The 20,338-nt window shown below is 42.9% G+C and overlaps 1 long non-coding RNA gene across 2 annotated transcripts in view; it reads right to left on the reverse strand.

The window, feature by feature from the left end:
- Window positions 1–9,735: 9,735 nt before the first annotated feature.
- Window positions 9,736–20,338, reverse strand: part of LOC109254309 (uncharacterized) — a 225,286-nt gene continuing 214,683 nt past the window's right edge. For both annotated transcript variants that reach the window (XR_008417176.1, XR_002074748.2), the window contains exon 7: window positions 9,736–9,833. This is a non-coding gene — a long non-coding RNA (uncharacterized LOC109254309). The remainder of the gene's footprint in view (window positions 9,834–20,338) is intronic.

Genomic DNA, 20,338 nt, shown 5'->3' on the forward strand with positions numbered 1-20,338 from the left:
CTGCATCCCTCTCAAGAATTCCACCAAATATGTCTATTGTCTAAGGAGATTGTTTTTTCTAGTTTACTACAGCTTTCAAGATAGTACATACATGACTTTCAAAACCTCACTTTGAAAATTCAGGGGATTCTCTTTTGTCATGGGAGAGATGAGCAGGCTCACCGATTTCTGTAATGTTTCCCCTTTTCATCGCTGCACAGAGACATCACTCTGCACACTCCCAACACTCTTCTAGATGCAAAGCTTATGACAATAGAGAACCTAATATATTTTTTAGAAAGTTAATTTCTTTTTTTAATGTTTATTTATCTATTTTGAGAAAGAGAGCATGTGTGAGTGGGGGAGAGGCAAAGAGAGAGGGAGAGAGAGAATCCCATGCAGGCTCCATGCCATCAGCACAGAGCCCGATGAGGGCTCCATCTCAGGACCCCTGAGATCATGACCTGAGCCAAAATGAGTGGGATGCTTAACTGACTGAGCTACCCATGTGCCCCAAGAATATAATATTGAACAAATCTTGCATTTGCCATTTATAACCCATTTCCTTCTGCTACTTGCTGCAAAATCTTAAGATTTCTGAGTCAGATTAATTTATCTGAAGTGACCTTTAGCCTCACTTCTGCTATAAGCAAAATGGGGAGAAACATATCTGCTCCTACCCCACAATGAAGAAAAAATGGATAGCTAGGCTCCCCTGGGGAAAGTGGTATTCTACAGAGCACAGGATAAATGCTGTTGGAGATGGAATAAAAGGTGCTCCTTTCCCAATAATTTATAATCCAGGAGCCCTAGATGGGCCAAAGTCTGTAACAAAAGCCCAGAGACAACTCCATTCACTTACATTTGAGGATTAAGACCGCCATCTTCCTTTCCTAATTTCCCAAGGTGCTTAGCACATTTCTATGACCAGTAAATGTGGTGGACTAATGAAATGAAAGAAATAGTCAGTTTGATTAGTGTCCTATCTCTGGCTGACATATGTACAATATTTAGTTCTTCAAAAACTAAAATAAAAGATTGATAACACTTGCTTTGGATTACAAAGTGTCCAAAATCCAAATTAAAAGTGTTTTAACTCATTTTGTTATCATATCTAAATTTTATACCATTCAGCAGCTTTCTAGGACACAGAGTAGAATGATAGAGACTTATAGACATTTCCACAAGAGAAATGAGATTATCTCACCTTTTGGAGCTCCATTGGCACCCTTCTGTCTGACACACATCAAAACATCATTAATACATTTAATGTGATTTGTCAATTTGCAGAGAGGGTGTATGAGTTCTAGGCTCACTTCAATTGTCAGAGAATGTCTCTGCTGAATAAAAGCCAACTGGAATGATTTTTAGTGTGTGCTACAGTCTATCTCTACCTGATTTCTTCAAAATGTTACCTAGACAGTTAACTTGCTTAAAGTGAATTTCTAGTTCACCAACTTTTTTTCACCAACTCAATGGGCTGCTAGATTTTAAGGAAAGAGGTCAGAGCTGAGTAGCTATCTTTCAAGTGTAACTTAGTAAGCATCTCTCAGTGATAACCAAGATAGTGGTGGCAATGAAAACCTCTGATGGGAGCTGAAAACCTTGAGTATCATGGTGTCAAATTTCCTATATTGCTACTTTCAGGCCAAAAAGTTACTACTCGATCACCTTAATTATGCTTAAAATATAAAATGCCCCAGATTTTTTATAGCCAAAATATAGTATGAGTCTCTTAAACAGTTCTATAATTAATTCTGAAGTTTTTCAATGTTCAAAAGATGCATACCCACTAGAGAAATCATCTGTCATCCAAAACTGTTCTGGGGTCTCTCCTCTAATAATTTTGGAGACACATCCTTAGCAGTGTAATGTGGGTAAGATTTCTTAATGACTAGAGAGCTCTCTGGCCAAGACATCAAATGGATTCCTGTCCACAACCCTAATGGGACAACTTGAGCCCTATTAAGAGTTATGATATCACTGCCCTCAAAATGGAGAGTTCTCACCCTGAAAGCCTGGGATTGAAGTAACACAGTGCCCAATTCTCAGTGAAGTCCACTCTGGTATTACCCCCATATGTTATTCTCTGGTTATTAAGATTTTTAAAAGTCTTCACTATTTCTACAGATACTTGAACTGGATGGAATCTTGACTTCTTTGAATATCCTTGTCAGGTAGGGTCACAAACCTCACAAGTATTAAATGAATATCTGATCAAATCTCTCATGGCTTCGTCCAAATCTAGTCATAGTTCTGGAGTCTATGCCCAAGACAGTCTTGCTCAAGGACTCTTGGTGGGATGGTCTGGGCTAGTAATACAACAATAAGGAGTGTGATGGTAGTCATGATGGAAGTAGCAGTAGAAGTACCAGACATAATGCTATTAACAGACATAGGAATCAAAGCAGAAAATGGGTAGGGCATGGGTAGCCATTACTCCAAACCTCACAGACAAAAACTAGGCCAATGCTGATATTTATATTCCAACCAATCTGTAGTCTCTTTCAGTGAATGTATCTTTTGTGAAGCATGTATTTTTAAACACTGGCATTTGCACACACCTTTTATACCATGCCTTTTGACTTTCAGCTGACAGCGAACATTTCAAGTTATTGCATGGCACTGCAGCAAAACCGCCAAAGGTTGATTTTCAGCACCATTGCCTTCTTTGTCTGTACAATGTTAATTTGAATAGTTTATTACAGTATAACCTTAGCATTTGTTTGTTTTTTAAGAAGAAAAAAAAATGAAAGAATGCAGTTGCCAGGGATGCAAAGCACAGATTTCAAACTTATTCTAATTGAGTTCAAGACAGAAATCACTAGTGATGCCAAAACACTCAAAAAACATTCACCTAACAGAGACTCTTGAGAACTTAAGAAAAAACTGTTCCTAATCCCCTAGCATTCTTGATAGAGTGCCAAACTTGCTCAAGGCTGCTGCTTTGAGCCTTATAGGCCACAGCCAGTCAAGTTCAGGCCAATCAGATTCTCCATCTCGCCCATCTGCAGCCTTTCTGAATCCTGAGGCCTCCCCTTGAAGGACCTCAACCAAAGACATTAGAAAGAAGGCAAAGGCTGGACTTCAAGATGTATTACAAAGCTGTAATCATTAAGACAGTATGGTACTGGCACAAAGACAAACACTCAGATCAATGGAACGGAATAGAGAACCCAGAAATGGACCCGCAAACGTATGGCCAACTAATCTTTGATGAAGCAGGAAAGAATATCCAATGGAATAAAGACAGTCTCTTCAGCAAGTGGTGCTAGGAAAACTGGACAGCGACATGCAGAAGAATGAACCTGGACCACTTTCTTACACCATACACAGAAATAAACTCAAAATGGATGAAAGACATAAATGTAAGACAGGAAGCCATCAACATCCTCGAGGAGAAAGCAGGCAAAAACCTCTTTGACCTTGGCTGCAGCAACTTCTTACTCAACACATCTCCAGAGGCAAGGGAAACAAAAGCAAGACTGAACTATTGGGACCTCATCAAAATAAAAAGCTTCTGCACAGCGAAGGAAACAATCAGCAAAACTAATTATTTACTGTTATCAGTAAAAAGCAACTGATAGAATGGGAGAAGATATCTGCAAACAACATATCAGATAAAGGGTTAGTATCCAAAATCTATAAAGAACTTATCAAACTCAACACCCAAAAAACAAATAACCCAGTGAAGAAATGAGCAAAAGACATGAGTAGACACTTCTCCAAAGAAGACATCCAGATGGCCAACTGACACATAAAAAAATGTTCAACATCACTCATCATCTGGGAAATACAAATCAAAACCACCATGAGATACCACCTCACACCTGTCAGAATGGCTAACATGAATAACTCAGGCAACCATAGATGCTGGGGAGGATGCGGAGAAAGAGGATCTCTTCTGCATTGTTGGTGGGAATGCAAGCTGGTGCAGCCACTCTGGAAAACAGTATGGAGGTTCCTCAAAAAACTAAAAATAGAACTACCCTATGACCCAGCAATTGCACTACTAGGTATTTATCTAAGGGATACAGGTATGCTGTTTCAAAGGGGCACATGCACCCCAATGTTAATAGCAGCACTATCAACAATAGCCAAAGTATGGAAAGAGCCCAAAAATGTCCATCAATGGATGAATGGATAAAGAAGATGTGATACACACACACACACACACACACACACACACACACACACACACAATGGAGTATTACTCAGCAATCAAAAAGAATGAAATCTTGCCATTTGCAACTACATGGATGGAACTGGAGGGTATTATGCTAGGCAAAATTAGTCAGTCGGAGAAAGACAGATATCATATGACTTCACTCATATGAGGAACTTAAGATACAAAACAGATTAACACAAGGGAAGGGAAGCAAAAAATATATAAACACAGGGAGGGTGACAAAACATAAGAGACTCTTAAATACAGAGAACAGAGAGTTGCTGGAGGGGTTGTGGGAGCAGGGATGGCCGAAATGGATAAGGAGCATTAAGCAATCTACTCCTGAAATCATTGTTGCACCATGTGCTAACTAACTTGGATGTAAATTTAAAAAAATAAACAAATTATAGGAAGTAAAAAAAAAAAAAAAAAGCAAAGGACCTCTAGGAAGCACAGACTATGTAAACAGCGAAACAAGCACCAAGATTTTTTCTGAGCCAAAATTTTCTAGATAGTTCCCTCTTCAAAATCCAAACTAAGTGGGGGACTTGCCACGCCTTCTCTCACAGACACAGGTTTTTTGAACTCTTTGGAAGCTGAGCACCTGATAAATAAACCATAACACAATAAATTAAATTTGTATCACTGCATCTATCTCCCAGTATGAAAGAAGCTCCTGGTCTTATTCTTTCAAGGTTTATATTTCAAGGCAAGATTTCAGCATAATTTAGAAAGTTTCCTTTTCTATTGAGTCAATTTGCTGTTTTTGAAATATTGTACAAATAACTCACATGTACCATGTTGGGTGGTGAATAATCTATCTTTTGATGAAAAGCATAAGTTCTTTTTAGAAGGAATCATTTATTTCTTAACATCCCCAAGGCAAAAAACTCCCAAGATAAAGCTAGGACTCTTCCTCTCTCTGGTTTATTTGACACCATATTTATAAAATAAGTTTTCTAAATCAAATGATCTTGAATATGTGACTTGGGAGGTTTGTGCTCTTCGACTCCTAAGGAAGAAAGCTATTGGGGAATGTTCATCATTCATTCAATCACTCATTCACTAGACACTCACTGAGTGCACTGGACTTGCAGAGCACTGTGCTAGGTGGTAATACTAAAGGATGGGGAAGATAAAAAGATAAATAAGAAAGCATTCCTCCACATTAGGAGCTTAGAAGCCTATAATACATGAACCAAGCACTAAGTACAAAAAGCAAATAAGAGACAGTATGGTGCCTACATCTGATTGCACACCAAGATCACTTGAGAAACCAATTTAAAATAAAGAGTCTTAAAATCCTGAAAGAGAACACAGGCAGCAATCTCTCTGACATCAGCCACAGCATCATTTTTCTAGATATGTCTCCTAAGGCAAGGGAGACAAAAGCAAAAATAAACTATTAGGACTACACCAAAATAAAAATCTTTTGTACAGCAAAGAAAACTATCAACAAAATGAAAAGGCAACATACTGAATGGAAGAAGATATTTGTAAGTGATATATTTGATAAGGAGTTAATACCCAAAATATAAAAAGAACTTATACACCTCAATACCAACCCCCCCCCAACAATCCTATTAAAATGGGCAAAGAAGACATATAGATGGCTAACAGACACATGGAAACATGTGCAATATCAGTAATCATCAGGGAAATGAAAATCAAAACCACAGTGAAATCTTACACCTTACACAATCATCTTATACCTGTCAGAAGGCTGGAATCAAAAAGACAAGTAATAAGCATTGGCCACAGTATGGAGAAAAAGGAACTGTCATGCACTATTGGTGGGAATGTAAATTAGTACAGTCACTGTGGAAAACAGCATGGAGATTCCTCAAAAAGTTAAAAATAGAATTACCATATGATCCAGTAATTCCATTACTGGATATTTACCCAAAGAAAACAAAAACACTAATCTGAAAAGGATATTATGCACCCCTATGTTTACTGCAGCATTGTTTACAATAGCCAAGATATGGAAGCAACTGAAATGTCAATCAATAGACAAGTGGATAAGAAAAATATGGTACATACACACAATGGAATACTAGGCAGCCATAAAAAGGTGAGAACTTGCCATTTTCAACAACATGGATGAACCTAGAGGGTATTATGCTAAGTGAAATAAGTCAGACTGAGAAAGACAAACGCCATATAATTTCACTTATCTGTGAAATCTAAAAAACAAAACAGGTGAATAAATAAACAAAAGCAGAATCAGGATCTATAAATACAGAAAACAAACTGATGGTTGTGAGGGGAAAGGGTGGTAGCGGATGGGGAAAATGGGGGAAGGGGAATGGGAAATACAGATTTCCAGTTATAGAATGAATAAGTCACAGGAATAAAAGGCACAATGTAAGGAATATAGTCAATGACATTGTAATAATATCGTACAGAGACAGATGGTAGCTACATTTAGCATAGCATAATATATACAGAATATATATATATACATATATATATATATATATATATATATATATATATATATAGCATAGCATAATATATACATGTATTATAGGCTTCTAAGCTCCTAACGTGGAGGAATGTTGTACACCTGAAATTAATGTAACATTGTGTGTCAACTATACTGAAATTAAATTTTTTTTTTAATTTGGGGCACCTGGGTGGCTCAGTCGGTTGGACATCCAACTTCAGCTCAGATCATGGTCTCGCGGTTGGTGAGTTCAAGCTCCGTGTCGGGCTCTGTGCTGACAGCTGGGAGCCTGGAGCCTGGTTCAGATTCTATGTCTCCCTCTCTCTCTGCCCCTCCCCTCCTCACACTCTGTCTCTCTCTCTCTCTCAAAAATAAGTATTTTTTTAAATTAATTTTTTTTATTAAAAAAATAAAAAACAGATTCTTGGGCCCCATCTGCTGGGCTGAGACCTACTGAATCAGAAGAAACTGAGAATTTGTTGGGGTTTTGTTTGTTTGTTTATTAAGTAGGCTTCACTCCCAATGCAGAGCCCAACACAGGGCTTGAACTCATGACCCTGAGTTCAAGAGTTGGACACTCAACCCACTGAGCCACCCAGGTACCCTGAGAATTTGTATTTTTATAAATAGTCGAAGTAATTCTGAGATTCAGGCAGGTGGGGAATCCCAAAGCTTAAATAATGTTCTAGTGGCTAGAAAATCCCACGTAGGCCCTACCATGAACACCAACAGCATTTTGCTGCCAACTCATAGTCAAGATCAGGGTCACTGAGATCCTCATCTGCAAAGCCAGAAAACTAGCCTACAAAGAAGTGGTCTGACTTGCCCATAGAGAATATCCAGCTGGATATGCATCTTTAACTAGGAAGTCAAAGATTTCTAGCTGTCATCACATTATTAGGAAATCAAATACCTATTTCAGCAGTATGCAAGACTATTCACACAGAATCACTGCTCATCAGAGCTAAGTGGGACCTCACAGATGGTTACAGTTCTCAGGCAATAACGCAAATGACTAAAACAGGCTAGAGGGGTCCCGAGTTAAAGGCCACCCGCTGCTCCACCTGAGCTAGTACTTGCCATGAAACAATGTGGGCCCAATGTGCCATTTCTTCCAAATTTTCAAGAGAAGCCAGAAATGTGGATTTGAAACACTCTTCATGCAGATAAAACAGACTTCACAGACAGATTTGCCCCACGAGCTACCAGTCTGTAATTCCCGATGTAATCCAAAGTCTTCACTTGACATGTGAGAAAAGAACCTGGTCCTATCCCTTGTATATTTTCAGTTTGGCCTGCACCAGTAAGGAGAGAGAGTTGTGGTTGAATTACGTTCTGCTCTTTTTCCTGGGTTTGATTTTGTCAATTTTATTGATTGGCCCTGATGTTCAAAGGCAAGTTTGGACGCCCTGGAATCTGGCGTCTGGTGGCTGGAAGATGCTCACATATAAAAGCCCAGCATTCTCACCCCAACTCAGGACAACTCTGCAGAGCCACCCCAGCTTCAAAGCTCCCCAGGGGATGAGCTAACACCGTTTTTGTGGCCACATCACAGCCAGGGTTCCCCCAAGGCCCAGTCCTGTATCCCCTACAGGTGTGGGTCCCAGAGCACTCCCCAGTACACTTGCATAGCTTCTCTATCTTCAAGTCTGCTTCCCAGGAATCTGGCCCCCAATGTCAAGCACGTCAGGATCTCACCGAAAATAACCTCACCTGTTACAGTCCGGACTTGTAAAGTCAAATCAGAGGACCATTCTGTGCACTGTGAAAATTTCTTCTGTAGTTTATTTTGAAAATGGTTTTATCGGTTTTTGAAAAATCATACTATAGTAGATGCTTCCTATTTCATGTCCCCACCTCTGCCCACATCTGTGGCGGGCAGTTCCAGAAGTTCAGACTCAGCTGGTGTTGACAGTGTCTGGCTCCTTTTTCTGCCATTACACTCAGAGCTTTTTCTGATGCTTCAGGGCCCACTGGGCCCTCAGAGGTAGAGCCCGCAAAGGTGGGGATGTTTGTGCCAGCGAGGACTGGGAGCTAATGGATTACTGCTCCATCCAGTCTCCTGGCTTTTGGGCAAGTCCCAGGGCAAGGAGCTCCCATTCCCCACCCCACAGCCTTTATACACCCTGACATGGGCTTCACCCACCCCATCACCTCTCTCCCTCGGTCCTTTTCCTGGGATCATGTCTCAAATCAACCATACCAAGTCCAGAATGAGATAGATGCATCCTCAATTTTTAAATGCTCAACAATACACAAAAGTATAAGAAGAGAGTAAAAGTGCATTTGCAAAACATCCCTCCAATTGTATTTCTATGCATTAATGCCCATTTATAAATAGCTTCAAATAGATTGGATCAACCTAGACACTCTGTGTAGTAACCCGGCAGGTCCCTTCAAACACTTGTCTTACTGAGTACATTTAAAATTCAAACCACCTTCTACAATTGTTTCATTCATACATCCATTCATTTGACAAATGTTTGTTTCAAGTCTTCTATCCGCAAGGCACAGTGCTAAATACTGTAGATGTTACAAAGACATCTCCCATGCCCTCAGGGTGTTTCTATCCATTTTTCTATTTAATTTTTCAGGAGCATATCGATTGAACAAATTAAGGCCTGCATGTTTTCAAAAACCACATTAGGACTCCTTGAAATCTAATGCCACAGGCTTAAATTAGAGTTTCCATCCAACTGGTAGATATAAGATGAATGGACTCCTGGGTCCAAATTTTGGCTCTGTCACTAAGCAGAAGTGTGACCTTGGCTCTCATTTTTCTTGTTTGTAAAATGGGGGATCATAATAACTCTTGTCAGTAGTTGTGAAGATAAAATGAGATAATCGATATAAAGAACTTGGCATAGTGCCTGACACAGAATAAGCGCTCAATACATTTTCACTATAATAATTGTTTTCGTCTCACATTAACCTCAGGCCCACTAAGTGTGAAGCATGGATCCAGGCACCATGGGAATTGGGCAGAATATTGAAACTCAAAATACAGACACTGTCCAATGCTTTTCCACTCGTCAGTTTTATCAGCTTGGAGTCCCGTCACTGTCACTGGGGAGCTAAGGCACCAGAAACAGAGTGCGTTCCCCTGACCACTCCCTGTAACCACAGAGAGATTGGTCTCACCTGTCAATTTGTTGCCAGTGCACAGGTGCAGGTGGTGGTTTTGCAACTGGAGTTTGCTCTGGGCCCCCAGAGTCCTGCACGCAGTGTTTACCAATCCTGTAGGGAAAACACAAACCAGAGAACATAGAAGAGATTTAAGTATCAGATTTGCTCAACTGTCTGAGCAAATACCTTGCTGGCATGGAGACTCATGCTGCATTTCAACTCCTCAAGAATTATCTGCTCCGGCAGTCACTCCCTAACACATATGTCCCCTCGGTATGAGGGGACATGTTCACCAGGAGCTTCTCTGTCTTCTATCTTGTGTAGTCCTCCTAGCATCCCAGCACAGGCTTAATCCTCCTAGATGCTTAATAAATATTTGTCTACTGATTGGCTGAGTGCTTACAGATCTTAAATATCACCCTGGCAAAGAAAGAGTGTAAGGAGTGTGGAGAATGTTTTAGGCTGTGCATCTCTTTTGAAAACCTGACTTTTCAAAACTTCCTGCCTAAGCTTTGTAAAGTGCTTTAAAGAGAGAGAGAGAGAGAGAGAGAGCAGATAAATTCAAATTAGCCTCCTGATGCAATCGTGTGTGTCTGGCTGAGAGCAGAGCAAGGGTGGAAGCAAGACCAGGATGCCTGCCACTCCATGCACAAAAGATTGCAAAACCAACATCGCATAGATTGGAAAACATATCTAAGGTGGCGGCAAGAACAGGTGAGAAAGGAGATTGTTCTATAGCTGAGGACAGCAAGCCACTGCCGAAAATATATTTTGTTTGAGTTGTTCATTTGTAAGACAACAACAACAAAAAAGTATTAGAATTAAATTAGAAACACTGGAAACACCAGATCCAAACTCTACAAGGTAACAGTTGGCTCTAGTTTATTTATATTCGTTCCTACCACCCTCTACTGTCTCCCTGTTATAAAGTTGCATGTAAATTGCCATTTGTCACCTTGCTTCCACTATAGTTTTTCTTACAGATCACATGAGGAGGAAAATTGGGGCTCCTGGCTGCCTCAAGTGGTAGAGCATGTGACTCTTGATCTCGAGGTCATGAGTCCAAGCCCCACACTGGGTGTAGAGATTACTTTTTTTAAAAAATTGGGAGTAAAATGAAATGTTTGCATTCATGTCTCTATCAGAACTGGGAAAACAAAAGACAGACTGAAACGGCCACATGCTTCATGAAAATGTTTTACCCATGGCCCACTTTACTCACTTATGGCACATTCTGTGCCTTGTGGGTATTTTAATTTGCATCTTATATTAGTTTTATATTGTAACTATCACAAATTACTGCAGTTTGGTGGCTTAAACACAACACAGATACATTATGATTGTGAAAGTCAGAAATCCAAAAGGGTTTCACTGGACTAGAACAAGGGGTCTAAGGGTCTCTATTGCTTCCGAAGGCTTTTAGGGGAGAAAATTCGGTCCCTTGCCTTTTCCAGCTCCCCTTGCTGCCCACATCCCTGGGCTCACGGCCCCCAGTCAGGAACCCATCTCTGCTTTTACTCCAATTTCTGCTTATAGCCATCATATCTCTCTCTCACACAGCCCTGCTTCCCTATTGCCCCTGTATGGGCCCTTGTAATTACATTGGGCCCACCTGGATAATTCACTCCCCTCCTCAAGGCACTCAGTTTAATCACATCTACAATTCCCTTTGGCCACATACGGTGACACAGTCCCAGGTTCCAGGAATTAGGATGTGGGCATCTTCGGGGAGCCATTATTCTGCTTATCAGATACCCTGTTACAGAGGCCAGGAATTGTTATGCCACTGCTTTCTGAAGAGAAGAAAAGGGGGAGGGGGCCAAAGGAAAAACTAAACATTTCAAAACTTTTGAAAATAATCCAGTTGAAATTCAACTTGCTCAAACTTCTGAACCTGAACAGGGAAATAAGGAAATAGAATGGTGAAGTGGTATTATGTCAACATTTAAATCCCTTTCCAAGTCTGGAGAATTTCCACCTTATGAGTTTTGGTGGGAATCAGGACAGCTTTCCATCACAGGGTATGAATATGTTAGATACTGACTCTCCCATCATCCCTTGCAGCTGGGGCTGGCCTGGGATCTGGCTGCACCAATCAGAATGAGTCACAAGGGCTTGGAATTGAGAACTGTTAGCATAGGAAGTAAGGAATAGGCAGCTTCCTCTCTTTGGCCAGGCAAAGGCACCCATAATTTTCTCATCAAAACCCCTAGTTCTAAGGAGAACTAGGGCATTTTTCCTGCTTTGAGCAGGAATGCTTTTTCAAGCACTGAGCTTGGTGTTCCAGCCTCACAATCATCCTGTGGACTACCCAATATTTTAAGAAACTCCTTCCCTGTCTAACTCCATTACACTCAACTTCTGCTGCTTGCAATGAAGACCAATGCAGAGAGTGTATGGCTGCAAATTGAGTACATAGGCTAAGATAGGTTAAGATATAGGTTAAGAGCTCTGGACTCAACCAGAGCTGGGTTCAGGTCCTAGATCTACCCCTTTCTAGCAGTGTTTTAACCTTGGCCAAGTTACTTAACCTCCCTAAGTTTCAAAGTAATTGTAACGGCACTGACCCTAACTCATAGGTATATGGACACCAAACAGGATAACACAAGTGAAGGACTTAGTCCAATGCTTAGTACATAGTGATAGCTAGGTAGACAGCAGCTACTATTAATTTTAAAACCTTTGAGTTAAAAATGTCAGCAACGAATACCAATCCCTCAATATTCATTCTCCTCTCTTTCTTTGGTAATAGAAGCCCAGTTTTAGATGGGCACATGGCCACATGGAATAAGGCCTATCCCAGACTCCTCTGAAAGCTTAATGTTCCTGTGTGACTTGGTTCTGGCCAAGAGGGTATAAACTGAAACAAGCAACTTCCAGAAAATGTCCTTAAAGAGAGCAGACGTGCTCTAATTTGTTTCTTCCTGTTACATGGAATGCAAATATAATGGCTGGAGCTTGGACAGCTTTGTTAGGCCATGAGGTGGAAGCCAAGGGCTAAGTAGAGTGTAGTGGCAAGATAAAAGTGTCTGAGAACCGTGGAATGTGTTCACAACCCCGGTACTGATTACCTCCAGGTCTCCTTACTCCATAGAGAAGTGAACTTCCATATTGTGTAAGCCTGTGGTATTTTGGATTGCCATCACTCACAGCTGATATCACTCACACCTAATTGATATCAGAGTCCTTCCTACAACATCCCTAGTGGTGAGTCAACTGACTTTTGTTCGAACACTTTGAGTTATGAAAGCTTTGCTACCTGACAAGGAGCAAATTACCTTCTATTTTTAAAAGTTGCTTTTGTATTATATAGTTAATATATGAATCCATTGTGATTAAAAAAACATGTAAAAAATGTTTTAATGTTTATTTGTTTTTGAGGAAGAGGTGGGTGGAGGGGCAAAGGAAAGGGACAGAGGATCGGAAGCAGGCTTCGTACTGACAGCAGCAAGCCCAATGCAGGGCTCGAACTTATGAACTGTGAGATCATGACCTGAGCTGAAGTCAGATGCTTAACCAACTGAGTCACCCACATGCCCCCCAAAAATGATATATTTTAAAGTATGAAATTCCCCATCATTCCCACTTCCATGGATTTCCTTCCTTAAAACTAACCATGGTCGGGGCACCTGGGTGGCTCAGTTGAGCGTCTGATTCTTGATTTCGGGTCAGGCCATGATCTCGTGGTTCATGAGCTGGAACCCCACATCATCAGAGCCTGCTTGGGATTCTCTCTCTCTCCCTCTCTCTCTGCCCCTCCCGAGTGCTCTCCCACTCTCTGCCTCAAAATAAATAAATAAAACTTTTAAAAAAGAACCGACCATGGTCAACAGTCCAGTTATGTCTTTCTGGTCCAATCTCAATACAATTACATTCATACCAGTAGTGTAATAGTAGTGAGAATGCAGAGAAGGGACCCGACAAAAGAGAACCCACAGTACTCAATAACTGATGAGATAAGAGAATGGTGGAATTGAGAAGGGAGAACAGTCAAATAGGTAATCCAGGAGTCAAGCCGAGGTGAAACTGGGCAGGATGAGGGGGCACAGCAGAAAAAAGAAGAGGAGAAAGGATAATTACCAGCCCAGTTCTGGGCAGTTTCATCTCCAGAAGTTGGCTGAAGCCACAGGCAGGTGTCTGAGAGGTTCAGAATTGAGGGTGAGGAATGCAGTGTCCTGCAAAGAGCTGGAGCTCAGAGGAGAATGCAGTGATGTCGGCGGGGGGGGGGGGGGGGGGAATGGAGTTTGAGAGGGGAAGAGAGAAGGACTGCAGGCAGATTTGTGGGGGGAACACCTGCCTTTAGAAAGGTGAAGAGAAAAAGCAACCAGAACAGAAAGCAAATAGGTAGTTAGAAAGGGGAGGGCAGATTTCCTTAAAATAAGAATGTATTACTTTTTTTTAAGCTTAAAATAATGAAATGAAAACTGAAGCGAGAAAGAACATGAGACAACTCCACAGTCTGTAGGTGAATGAGGATGAGGTCACTGGGAAATTTTGAGAACAGCCATTTCCCTGAGCAGCGATGGTGGACACAGATTACACACAATGGAGGAGCAGGTGGGTGGGGTGGGAGTGGAGAGCTGAGCACATCCACCATTAGTTAGGACAGGCTAAACTCCAGATGAACCCACATCTCAGTTTTTTTAACACAATAAAGGTTTGCTTCTTATTCCTGTGAAGCCTGAGATGGGTCAAATTCGCATCTTACAGCTGTGCCTTCCTGGACACAAGGCAGAGGAAGTAGACAGCAATGGAAGTGAGAAGCGGGCTTTTTTTTCCCCTCCAGTTTTATTGAGGTATAATTGACAAATAAATTTGTATATATTTAAAGTGTAAAATGTGATGATTTGATATATATGTATTTTGTGAAATGATTACCATAATCAGGTTAATTAACACATCAATCACCTCACCTAGTTATCTTTTTTGTGGTGTGGTGAGAATGCTTAAGATCTAATCTCTTAGCAACTTTCAAGTGTACGATACAGCTTGACTACAGACACCATGCCGTCCATCAGATCCCTAGAATTTACTCATCCTATAACCTAAGGCTTATTGACCAGCATCCCCCCATCTTCCCCAGCCCACAGTCCCTGGTAAACACCATTCTACTCTCTAGGACTTGGAATTTTTTAAATCTTTTTTCTAATCCCACATATAGGGAGACCAAACAGTATTTGTCTTTCTCAGTCTGGCTTATTTCATTTAGCATAATGTCTTCTAGCTCCACCCACGTTGTTGCAAATGGCAGGACTTCCTTCTTTTTCCTGGCTGAATAATATTCCTGTGTGTGTGTGTGTGTGTGTGTGTGTGTGTGTGTGTGTGTACCACATCTTCTTTATCCATTTGTCTGTTGATGGACACTTAGGTTGTTTCCATATCTTGACCATTGTGAATAAGACTACAATGAACACAGAAGTGTAGATACTGCTTCATTTTCATTTCCCTCAGATATATACCCAGAAGGATCATATGGTACTTCTATTCATTTTATTTATTTTTAAATGTTTGTTTATTTTTGAGAGAGAGAAAGAGTGCAAACAGGAGAGGTATAGACAGAGGAGAAGACAGAGAATCAGAAACAGGCTCCGGGCTCTGAGCTGTCAGCATAGAGCCCAACACGGGGCTTGAACTCACTAAGAGATGATGATCTGAGCAAGAAGTCGGATGCTTGACCCACTGAGCCACCCAGTTGTCCCTGGTAGTTCTATTTTAAAATTTTTGAAGAACCTCCACACTGTTTTCCATTGTAGCTGCACCAATTTACATCCCCAACAACAGGCACTGGTTCTTTTTTTTTTTTACCTCGATGTGGAAGCTACACCTGTTCGGCTTTGTCCTCTATGCCACAACATGTCATCCACTTCTTTCCATAACTTTAAGGGAAGATTTAAAAAGGTTGATACTCCCAGGACACCTGGGTGGCTCAGTCGGTTGAGCATCAGACTTCGGCTTGGGTCGTGGTTCATGGGTTCAAGCCCCACGTTGGGCTCTGTGCTGACAGCTCAGAGCCTAGAGCCTGCTTTGGATTCTGTGTCTCCCTCTCTCTCTGCCCCCCTCCCATTTGCGCTCTCTCTCTCTCTCTCTCTCTCTCTCTCTCTCTCTCTCTCTCTCTCTCAGAAATGAATAGACACTGAAGGAAAAAAAATTTTTTTTAAATGGTTGATACTCCCTACAGTCAGAGTAGGCAGTGAGCTAGCCATGTCTTTTGAATAGTTTGTTTAATCTATTTTATTTATAACACTTTGTATAAACATGAAAGAAGTGGTTTCAGCAACTTCCACTGTAACTTTGGACTCCAGCAAAGTTTGTACTTACAGTCCCAGTTCTGCCTGGGGGCAGATTTAAACTGGCAGAAGAAATGAACGGCACTGCAGCCCAGCTCCCTCCACGTACACCCTGCTGCAGGGACATTTTTGCTAGTGGCCCAAGGTCAAACTGTGCGGGCATGATGAGCTCATGGTATGTGCTATGCCTGGGCCTGTCCTTTCTCTGTCCCTCCATGGTGTTTGCTTTTCATTAGGAGTCTCAAAAATGCTCTGTGACCCCTCAACGACTACAATCACCATTCACCGGGTGCTGCTGTGCTCCTGAAATGTGCACTGTCCCACTGAAACCTCACAGGAGCTCTGCAGAGCAGGTATTATTCTTAGTTTACAGAAGGGCAGAGCATTTAGTCAAATGATAAAGATTCTATAGCTGCAAAGAGCATGGCTGAGCTTCACAGCTCAGCCCATTTCTCTCCAAGGCCCGAGCACTTTCTAGTGGTCCACCTAGCCTCCTGGCTAAAGGACATGATAAGAAAAATGAAAATAGATCAACAATAATCTCCTTAGAGCATAACACAATGGCCTTTCCAAAAGAGTCTGTTTCCTTAAGGAAAGAACATAGGAAGGGAGGGCGGGACAGAGACAGACACTTTAGATATTGCTTAGATCACTCTATGCATGGTTTCAATATCTGAAGCTGTGTTGTCCTCTGTTTTAAGAGCTACTGGTCTGTGCCCAGGCTGAGCATAGGACAGGGCCCTGAGAAACAGCAGCGGAGAAGTGGGAGGAAAATGGGGAGAGAGGTAACACAAATACCAGGGGCACACAGGAGACCCTGGGCTCTCCACGCCAACGTCACCAGCCTATTAACAGGGTGCAATGATTTAAACACATCAAAGATTGGCATGTGGAGCTAAAGGGAGAATGCTAGAGGTTTGGCTTAAAACAGAAAAATAAACTTGCTTTTTCCTCTTCCTCCTGAAGCTTGTCCTAGGCTGCAAGTGCAAAGACACTTAGCCACGGAGGCTCCGGTGTCTCCTTTCACCCGCTGTTTGCAGGAAGGAAGTGACAGTCCCACATCACAGAAGCCCTCAGCTCATCCGCTTTCTCGGCTAGCAGACTTCGTTTCCAGCTTCACCTCACAGCCACTTGTGAGCCCAGCCCTGATGCCCAGAACAGCCTCTGAGCCCACATTTGTATGTCGGTGTGCGTACGTGAGTCCCTTCTCGTGCTGCAACTCAAACTAAATCAAGTACTATTTTCAGTCTGAGCAGCTGCCAGGTTTTCACGGCCAGGTTAGTGGAGGCGGCTCTTCACGCCCTACATGAACTAGTGTGAAACACGAAGAACACATCGGAGGAGATCAAAACCTTCAGCCTTTCAGGAAATACAAGTTTCAGACACTCCACATCAGTGATATCACTACAAAGATAGACAATTTTCCTTGTCAAAGAACGTTGGAAGGAGCCGCAATGGCCGGGTATATCTTGCACAGGTTTTGAAGTCCTGATGTGATAGAGGGGCAGGGATTTGTGTGTCCCCAGCCCAGGCTCCCACAGCACCTACAGGACGCTGAGGGGAGAAGTCAACATGCAGTATACGGTGGGCACTAGCTCCGGGTCCCAGCCTCGGCAACAACTGTGACTCCCAGAGTAGGACTCAGGAGAGGAGACAGCTCTGATTTTAAGATATGACTCAAGTCACCAGAGGCCTTATTTTCCCTTGGCCCTCAAATTCCAAGTTCATAGGGACTCCTCAGGAATAAGTATGGACTCAACTATAAGGCAGAGACCAATGGGGTCCCCTGGCAGACCCTATGAATAGGGTCAATGGCCTCAAATATTTTGCGTGGGTCATGCTGACCCAGTCCTCAGTGGGGGTGGGATGGAAGGTTATATGCTTCCCGAAAAAGGGTACGGACGAGTACAGCACTTTAGTGAGCGAATGGTTTAACCCAAGCCATGATGTACCTGAAGAAGCAACTCAAGTTCCACCCCAAAACCATATATTAAGTTCAATCTACTCCCAATGGTGTTTTCTTTCCAAAAGAAACCTGGGAACTGGTTCGACAAAATGAACCCAGTCTGGGCCAGGGCCAACCTGACTGCCTTTAAAAGGGAATGGAGGCAGTGGGTGTGGATGGAAGGCAGGAGAGGGGAAGGAGGGTTTATTTGAGGCTCCCATGAAGGAGAAATCTGGCCTTTTTGTGCCTTGGCCATACCCTCCACCCTGTCCTCAGCACATTCTGTTACCCTAGCCTAACCCCTGCTATTGCCGGTATCCTTTCTCAGGCTACGAGTCTTGGTCTTGCTCAACTGAGGGAAGTCAGGGAAGGTTCCGGAACTCACACGAAGCAACCTGACAAGATGGCTCAGAGCCTGGTTCTCCTGACTTCTATCCCAGTGGTCTTTCTTGCCAGAACATAGATGAATGACCCTGTCTCTTCTGTCACAAAGAGCAATATTGACAAAAATATCCTGGGGACCTCTACAGTTGCATTCGGTAATGTAATCGTTCTGTGAGTCAACTAAGTTCCAACTCCAAGGACACATGGTGAGGGCCCACCTGTCCCTTCTGACTCCTCTCCCCTTTATGCGTGAACTGCAGAGGAAAGAACACCTTCCCACTCGGCAGAGAAGCCTGAAGCAAAAGGCCCAAAGTGACGGGGCCAAAGGTCACACGAGCAGCTGGTGCTGGAGATGACCGTGGACAGAAACTACGGCACCACCCGCATCACAGCAAGTCTCGCCTCTCAGCGCAGAACCTGCGGGCAGCGGACCTGTACCCGAAAGCCCGGTCGTCCTTGACACTGAGCATGCAGCCAGATCGCCCTTCCCCGCTGTGCACCCACTGTATAAAAATGTGCCGTCCAGGCCCTGCGAGGGGACAAGCCAGCTGATGCATTAAGTAGAGTCTAAGGGTGGGAGCCAGACTTTACATCTTCTTGCCTCAGGTCAAGTTCTGTAAACTTAAAGTTTTAACCCACAAAAATGTTTCCAGGGCTGAGAAATTTCAGGGCAGGTAGGACAGGAGGGCTTAGCCCTGGAATCTCCTGGGAGGCTCGACGCTGCCCCCTCTGGAGCAGGAACTAAGGCCAGGGACTTGTGGCTCCCAGCTGCTCAGGGGGACTCTGTCCACAGGCACAGATCACCTCAGGAAGTTTCTGACCAGCGGTGAGCTCCTTTGAGCCCAAGTGTGGCAGGTCGCTGGAGGCCTCCCGATATGCAGAGAGCAATCTGCTGCCTGACACGTTCACCCTGGCTGGTTGGCTGCTTTGCATGCCTATGGGGCAAGCAGGCTATTTTTGAGCAGATTTCATAACCCCCTTTCTAGCTGCTGTGGCTGTTGATTGCACATGTGTTTCCAGCTCCGTTCCTGTGGTGAGAATGTTTACAGAGATGCACATTATCAGAGAATGTAAAGAAAGCAAGATTGAGAGATTAGGAGCACAATTTCCATGTCTAGACATAGCTCACACGGCCAGCATCTGCTCCAGAGTCCCCGGAATGAGCAACTTGGGCTGATCATTCTCTGAGCCATTCACCCCACCCCAAGGCTTCTCCTACGTGTCCGCGGTAGGGGCAGCGGGTGAGGAGAGCGCTCTGGCATCCTTTCTGAGAATAAACCAGGCGTGCATTTCAGAGTACTGTGGGAGGAAAACAATCAAAGTATCGGAAAAATCTGTGAAAGTTGGGTATCATTTTTCTTTTTGTAATCTTCGATCTCAAGCCCATTCCACCCTCTGTGACAGGCTGCCTGGAGGGTCGTCACCACATTGGTCGTTTATTTATTTACCCCAGTCTGCTTTCGTCTCCTTTGCTTACCTCCTGTCAGCCCAGTGACAAGCCTGCTCACCTATTTTGTTTTTAATTTATCCCCTTGCTCCTCTTTTCTGCCTTTGCCCACTGTGCTCAGGCTCTGTCAGAAAGCACTGTTTCCCTGTTAGATTCAGCTTTCACTTCTGAGCCCCTCCGTGTTCCAACAACCAGCTCCATCGATCCTTCTTTTGAACCTTTGATTCCATTTGTTACGTGCCCCTTTCGTCCTGTTCTTCTCTCTTGGCTCCTGTCATGTCCTGTGTCATGATTGCCCATCATAAGCCACCTCGGGGCAGGATCTGTGTCAACTAACCTTTATTACCACCCTCACCACATTCTGGGATGGTGTTTTCAAGAAAAATAGTACCTAGCCAACAGTCACCAACAGTTGCGACTATACGGCAGGTGCTGGACTGATGCTCTACATGCATTTTTTTAATTTCCACTTAATCCTCACAACAGTCTTCTGAGGAGGCTGCTGAGATTTCCCCAAGTTCACACACAAAGAAGCTGGAGCTTTGAGAGGTAA

The sequence above is a fragment of the Panthera pardus genome, unplaced genomic scaffold (assembly GCF_024362965.1).
Source record: "Panthera pardus isolate Hobbes unplaced genomic scaffold, ASM2436296v1 HiC_scaffold_24, whole genome shotgun sequence".
NCBI classification, from domain to species: Eukaryota; Metazoa; Chordata; class Mammalia; order Carnivora; family Felidae; genus Panthera; species Panthera pardus.